Raw genomic sequence first — 7,732 nt, forward strand, 5'->3', positions numbered from 1 at the left:
AGGATGCCTTATATTCCTACTATATATGTATGAGAACTGCATGCTAGATTAGGGCTAAGGATCTAGGAAGATGCCTGATATGCCTGCTATATGTGTTTTTGAGCTGCAATATGTTACAGATTAGTCAGTTATATGATAGCTTGGATAGAGTATGATTGGATTGGGTTACTCAATGTCCGAATGTTGTTGCTTTGTGCTTCGGGAGTCCTAGTTATCTTTAGCTAACTAGTAAACGAATACGTTAAGTTACATATTGCAAGGACGAAATAATTTCAGAAGGTTAGGTCTAGCCCTACTGCGCAGCTCTTGTTTGAGTCCAACCGTTGTGGGGTAGGACCTTTCATTCGAAGAATTATCTGGTCTTAGTACTATGTAATGGTATTCGCAGGCTAGTCAGGTAAAGGTAGCAGGGGTTCCTTATGCAGCTGATGGCGAAGAGTAGGCCAGAGAGTTACCATAGGGTAAGCCTAGGATGAGATTAGCAAAGAGTGCAACAGTAGTAGAAGGGACTTGGTGAAGTCGAAGCAATCCTTGAGGAAAGTACGGATAGATGTGGAAGGTAGTATGGGCCCGTACTACTGAAAGCAGAGGATCCGTACTCGAGTCAAGGAGGGCCGAGATAGAAGCAGGAAACTTGTAGAGTGTATGAGACCTCCCGAGGTTTATGTATGATTCTGACAGTTATGTGTTATGTTTCAAAATGGTGATGATCACACGTTACGGAGGAGGAGGTTCAGGGACAGGATCTGGTTCAGGATCGGGCTCGGGGGCAGGTTCCGAGCCAGTGGACGAAGGATTACGCGAGTTTATCGCGTCTGAGATCATGAGAGGTATCCTTGAGTCGACCCCGGTGATTTTCGGGTCGATCAAGGAAGGGATCATTGAGTTGATGGAGGATCGCCTCCGGGCATTCAGGAGCGATATGGCATCCAGTCAGTCAGGATCACGCACACTGTCCTTCAAGGACTTCAAGAGCAGTGGTGCGCCAGATTTCCATGGGGCTAAGGACCCCATCGCAGCCAGGAGGTGGATCGCAGACATGGAGTCTGCACAATTGACGAGCTTCTGCCCTGAGGGGTCGAAGGTGCGATATCCTGCAGGTTGTTCGAGAGACCGGGCCAGGGATTGGTGGGAGTCAGTTGGTGACTCGTTGGGAGCCTCGGCGATTGAGGCTATGACTTGGTCAGACTTTGTGACTAGGTTCAGGTCCGAGTTTGCGCCAGCTGTAGAGCTTCAGCAGCTGGCCAGGGAGTTTCTGGATATAAGGCAGACGACGGAGTCAGTGGCGGAGATTACCGCCAAGTTTTGGGAGAGGGCATTGTTGGTGCCCTAGTATGCGGGAGACGAGGAGATGCGGAAAACCCGCTATCATGATATGTTGAGGGCAGACATCCGGGATCATGTCAGCTTCTCGGCATGCTCGACCCTGGATTCCATGATTGCCAGGGCGAGGGAGAGGGAGATACACTTGGAGCACCTCAGGAAGAGGAAATCGGAGGAGGGACAGGTTACTGGGGCTTCGGGGAAGAATCCCAAGGGATCCGACTCTAGGTCGAAGGGCCAGCAGGGCCGGGGCCGCTGCGGAAAGTGCGACAAGACTCATGATGAGGTTTGTCGGTTTGGATCATCGAGCTGCTACAAGTGCGGCAAGTCGGGGCACTTCAGCAGGGATTGTACCGCCCCTGCACCCACCTTCCATACATCACAGTTGTTGTGCTTCCACTGCAACCAACGAGGCCATAAAAAGGCCAATTGCCCTCAGTTGACAGCAGCAGTGCCGGTGAAGGCGCCAGCTCCAGCGACCCTGCGGATCACTGATGGTCGGCAGGGCAAGACAGAGGCTCCAGTGGTGAGGAGCCGAGCTTTCCAGTTGACTACCGAGGAGGCACGCGCCACACCCGATGTGGTGATGAGTGTGATTTCTTCTCCCTAGCTTTTACTTTATGTTGCTTATGATATTGATGTGCCATGTGATACGTCTTGTTTAGGATCGTTCCATGTGAATGGTATCCTAGTTTAGGTGTTGTTTGATTCGGGTGCTACCCGATCATTTGTCTCTCTTGCGCTTAGCAAGAGGTTCCCTGAGTCTTCGGGCATGTTGGATTGCCCTCTAGAGGTCGAGATTGCGAACGATCGATCGGTGCGAGCATCAGTGGTTTTCAGGGATTGTGTTTTGAGATTGTTCGAGGAGCGCTACCTGGTAGACTTGGTTCCCATACCTTTGCGGGGGAACAAGGTTATTATAGGCATGTATTGGCTAAGCCCCAATGGGGCGGTGATCGACTGCGCGCAGCAGTTGGTTCGGATCAGGACCCCAAGTGGGGGCGAGCTAGTGATTCAGGGCGAGAGGCCACAGCGCAGACCAGCGCTATGTTCAGCAGCGAGGGCTAGGTGCTACCTTCAACAGGGTTGTGCTGGGTATGTCGCCTATGTTATGGATACCCGGGAGGCGGGTAAGGCGACGGTGATCAATGATCTGGTGGTGCGAGATTACGCGGACGTATTCCCAGAGGAGCTGCCTGGGATACCTCCAGAGTGACAGGTGGAGTTCATGATCGACCTAGTCCCTGGTGCAGCTCCGATAGCCAAGGCACCATATCGGTTGGCTCCTCCCGAGATGCAAGAGTTGTTTACACAGCTGCAGGAGCTGTTAGACAATGGATTTATCAGGCCGAGTAGTTCACCTTGGGGAGCCCCGATCCTGTTTGTCAAAAAGAAGGACGGGTCGCATCGCATGTGCATAGATTACCAGGAGCTGAACAAGGTAACGGTGAAGAACCGTTACCCACTCCCGAGGATAGATGACTTGTTCGACCAGCTTCAGGGAGCATCTTGGTTTTCCAAGATAGACTTGCGGTCAGGCTACCATCAGATGAGGGTCAGGGATGAGGATATACAGAAGACTACTTTCCGGACTCACTATGGCCACTACGAGTTCGTGGTGATGCCCTTCGGGCTCACCAATGCTCCTGCCGCGTTCATGGACCTCATGAACCGCGTGTGCAGACCGATGCTAGATCGGTCTGTGATAGTTTTCATTGATGATATCTTGGTTTACTCCAAGACGCCGGAGCAGCATGAGGAGCATCTACGAGAGGTTTTGGATACCTTGAGGAGGGAGAGTTTGTATGCCAAGTTCTCCAAGTGCGATTTATGGTTGCGCGAGGTGCAGTTTCTTGGGCACCTTGTCAACCAGAATGGGATATTGGTTGATCCGGCCAAGGTGGAGGCCGTAATGAGATGGGAGGTTCCGAAGTCACCATCTGAGATTCGGAGTTTCCTCGGATTGGCAGGCTATTATCGGAGATTCATTCAAGACTTCTCCAAGATAGCCGTACCTCTAACCCGGCTGACGAAGAAAACCGTTGTTTTTCGCTGGGGTCCTGAGCAGCATGCAGCGTTTGAGACATTGAGACAGAGGCTCTGCGAGGCGCCGATCCTCGCCTTGCCCGAGGGCGTGGAGGATTTCGTGGTGTATTGTGATGCGTCCATTTCAGGTTTGGGCGCAGTTTTGATGCAGAGAGGGCATGTCATCGCATACGCCTCGAGGCAACTGAAGCCTCATGAGGCGAACTACCCGACACATGATTTAGAGTTAGGGGCGGCCGTCTTCGCCCTCAAGATTTGGCGAAACTACCTCTATGGGGTCCGTTGTACCATCTACACGGATCACAAGAGTTTGAGGTACCTCATAGATCAGCCGAATCTGAACATGAGGCAGCGTCGGTGGTTAAACGTGGTAAAGGATTACGATTGTGAGATCCTTTACCACCCGGGGAAGGCCAATGTCGTGGTTGATGCACTTAGCCGCAAGGCAGCGCCGATCAGGGACATCTGCATGAGGATGACCGTGATGCCTCCGCTTTTGGAGCAGATCCGAGAGGCCCAGCTGGAGGCCATGAAGGAGGAACATCAGAAGAGCGAGCGTATTGTGGGTCAGGTTTCCTCCTTCGATTACGACAGCCGAGGGCTTTTGATACTACATCGTAGGGTATGGGTTCCCTATCATGGGGGTGTGCGCCAGGTTCTGGTGGAGGAGGCGCACAAATCCCGATTCTCGATTCATCCCGGGGCGACGAAGATGTATAGAGATCTTCGACCCGATTAGTGGTGGCCCTGCACGAAGCGGGACGTCGCCTGGTATGTGGAGTGGTGCTTGACCTGCAGGAAGGTCAAGGTCGAGCACCAGAGGCCACACGGCAAAATGCAGCCGCTAGACATTCCCATGTGGAAATGGGAAGATATTACTATGGATTTCATCATCAAACTTCCCAGGACTGGACGGGGAGTGGATTCGATTTGGGTCATCGTGGATCGGTTGACCAAGAGTGCCCACTTTATACCGATCCAGGAGAGCATCTCGGCCGAGAAGTTGGCCGATATCTACATCCGAGAGGTAGTAGCTCGGCACAGAGTGCCAGTTTCGGTGATTTCGGATCGAGACGCGCGGTTTACTTCCAGGTTCTGGAAGAAGTTTCACGACGAGTTGGGTACTCGTCTGCACTTCCGCACAGCGTTCCACCCGCAGACGGATGGTCAGAGTGAGCAGACTATCCATACTTTGGAGGGTATGCTGCGGGCATGCGTTTTAGACTTCAGTGGTAGCTGGGACACCTACCTTCCATTAGCTGAGCTCTCCTACAACAACATCTATCACGCGAGTATCGATCGTCCTCCCTTCGAGATATTGTACGGGAAGAAGTGTAGGACCCCGATATGTTGGGGCGAAGTCGGTCAGAGGGTCATGGGGAGCACCGAAGTGGTGCTCAAGACGACAGAGAGGATTCAGTAGGTTAGGAGCAGGCTTCAGACTGCACAGAGTCGGCAGAAAAGTTACGCCGACAAGCACCGATTAGACCTGGAGTTCCAGGTTGGGGATATGGTCCTCCTGAAGGTGTCGCCTTGGAAAGGCGTCATCCGATTCAGGAAGCGGGGCAAGTTGGGCCCCAGGTACATTGGACCTTTCAGGGTTGTAGCCCGGGTGGGCAAGGTGACGTATAGGCTGGACCTGCCAGCCGAACTCAGTCAGATTCACAGTACGTTTCATGTCTCCCAGTTACGGAAGTGCCTGGTGGACGACTCGGCGGTGGTACCCTTGGAGGATATTCAGGTGGATGACAGCCTGAATTACATCGAGCGGCCAGTGGCGATCCTCGACAGGAAGTCGAAGGACCTGAGGAACAAGAGGGTGGAGCTGGTGAAGGTGCAATGGCAGCATCGCAAGGGATCATAATGGACTTGGGAGCCAGAGGAAGAGATGAGGGAGCACTACCCCGATCTTTTTCCAGATTCAACAGCAGACTTCGAGGACGAAGTCTAAAATAAGTGGGGGAGATTTGTAGCACCCGATTCCTGGTATGCATTTAAATTAAAGAAAATATTACATTTTACTCTAGGACTCGGCGAGTTGGAGGCCCAACTCGTCGAGTACACTCGACTGACGATCGGGGGTTTAAGTGACCTACTCGACGAGTCGGAAGACCGACTCGACGAGTAGGAGCTGTCTGGACAAAACCCTAATATTTAGGGTTTGCACCCTATTTAAACATTGAGGTGAGTTACCTTCTAGTAGCAGTGGGTCTACGACCACAATGCCGGCCCACTAGTAGGTGTTGTATGTTAGATGATTGTCTTTGTGATATTCATCTAGGTTTGCTGCTACCTGTTATGTTTTATGTGCCAGCATGATATGATGTTATGTTATAGTGGTAGCAGTAGGGGAAATAGTCCCCGGTTACCGGTTGATAGGACCGAAGGGATAGATTAGTACCCAGCTATGCTTGACAGATTATGATATATGTGATATGATATTATGTGGTAATAGTAGGGGTGAAATAGTCCCCGGTTACCGGTTGCTAGGACCGAAGGGGTAGTTTAGTACCCAGCTATGCTAGACAGATTATGATTATGTGTTAGTATGTGATAGACCGGTCAAGAGGACCGAAGGGGTAGGCCAGCACCCGGATATGCTAGGCAAAGTCACCGGTCGAGAGGACCGAAGGGGTAGGCCAGCACCCAGATATGCTAGGCAAGGTCACCGGTCGAGAGGACCGGTGGGGTAGGCCAGCACCAAGATAAGTTAGGCAAGGTCACCGGTCGAGAGGACCGAAGGGGTAGGTCGGGCACCCAGATATGCCTGACAATATGTATGTCATGTGTACTATGGTATGTGGTATGATGGGGGAACTCACTAAGCTTCGTGCTTACAGTTTTTAGTTTTGTTTCAGGTACCTCTTCAGCGAAGGGGAAGCAGCCGACGCGGTAACGGCATATCACACACATGTAGGATTTCCGGACTATGAGATTTATGGGGATTGTACTCTGACATTGTTACTATTTTTATGATATGATTTTGAGACATGAGATTATGGTTTTATGAAATGAAATGACTTAATGAGGTTTTCTTATAAATGTTTTCTAAATTGTTATATCAAAAATGGAAATTTTTGGTCTTGAAATTTGGGATGTTACACTTTCCCTCTACCACACATCGACTCCATGATAGACGCGACATCGGGCAATGAATTACTGACGTTCATGGACGCATCATCAGGATTCCAACAGATCCATATGGAACGCTCTGACTAAGAAGACACAACATTCATATCTCCAACGTGTATCTATTGTTACACCGCCATGCCATTTGGTCTTAAAAATGCAGGAGCAACATACCAAAGGTTCGTGAATAAGATGTTCAAGGATCAACTGGGGGACACGATGGAAGTCTACATCGATGACATAGTGGTGAAGTCAAAAAAAGCTAAAGATTACCTCAAGAATCTCGAAGAAGCCTTCAAAATCCTAGACCAATAAAAAACATGAAGTGGAATCCCTCCAAGTGCCACTTTGGGATGAGATCGGGTAAGTTCTTGGGATACATGGTGACCAAAATAGGAATCGAAGCAAGCCCGGAACAAATCAAGGCCATCCTTGATATGAAATCACCTTCCTCAACAAAGGATATTCAAAGATTAATAGGAAGAGTGGTAGCCCTAAACAGGTTCATCTCAAGATCCTCAAAAGATGTAAACCTTTCTACGACATCTTGAAGAGAAAAAATATTCGAATGGACCCAGTAACATGAAGATGCTTTCCAAGAGCTTAAAATATAATTAAGCTCACCACCCTTATTGGTAAACCGCTAGATGGGGAGCCACTCCTTCTTTACCTCTCAGTATCCTCAAACGCGGTAAGCGCTGTACTAGTTAAGGATCTCGATTGGGACCAACATCCCATATACTACGTAAGTAAAAGTCTCCTGGATCCTGAGACCAAGTATTGTCACCTTGAAAAACTTATACTCGCATTAGTAACAACTTCTACTAAGTTAAGACATTAGTTTGAAACACACCCTATAATTTCAAGAACTAACTATCCAACTAAGAATGTTATGAGAAAACCAAAAATGTTAGGAAGAATGACGAAATGGTTTGTGAAGTTAAGAACATATGACATAAAGTACGAACCAAGATCTGCCAAGCATTGGAAAATTTTGTGGCTGACTTTAGTGATGATCTAAGAGCTGAGGTTGAAATAGAAGCCAAACAACTTCTAGAAGAGGAAAACATGGGAAGATGGACGTTATTCACAGATGGAGCATCGAACCAAAGAGGATCTGGCTTGGGGATCATACTAAAATCACCACAGGGGGACATCCTACCCCAAGCAATCAGTTGTGAATTCAATGCAACCAATAACGAAGCAGAATATGAGGTGCTGATCATGGGGCTAT

Source organism: Lactuca virosa, chromosome 9 (assembly GCF_052849685.1).
Source record: "Lactuca virosa cultivar CGN04683 chromosome 9, Lactuca_virosa_CGN04683_v6, whole genome shotgun sequence".
NCBI classification, from domain to species: Eukaryota; Viridiplantae; Streptophyta; class Magnoliopsida; order Asterales; family Asteraceae; genus Lactuca; species Lactuca virosa.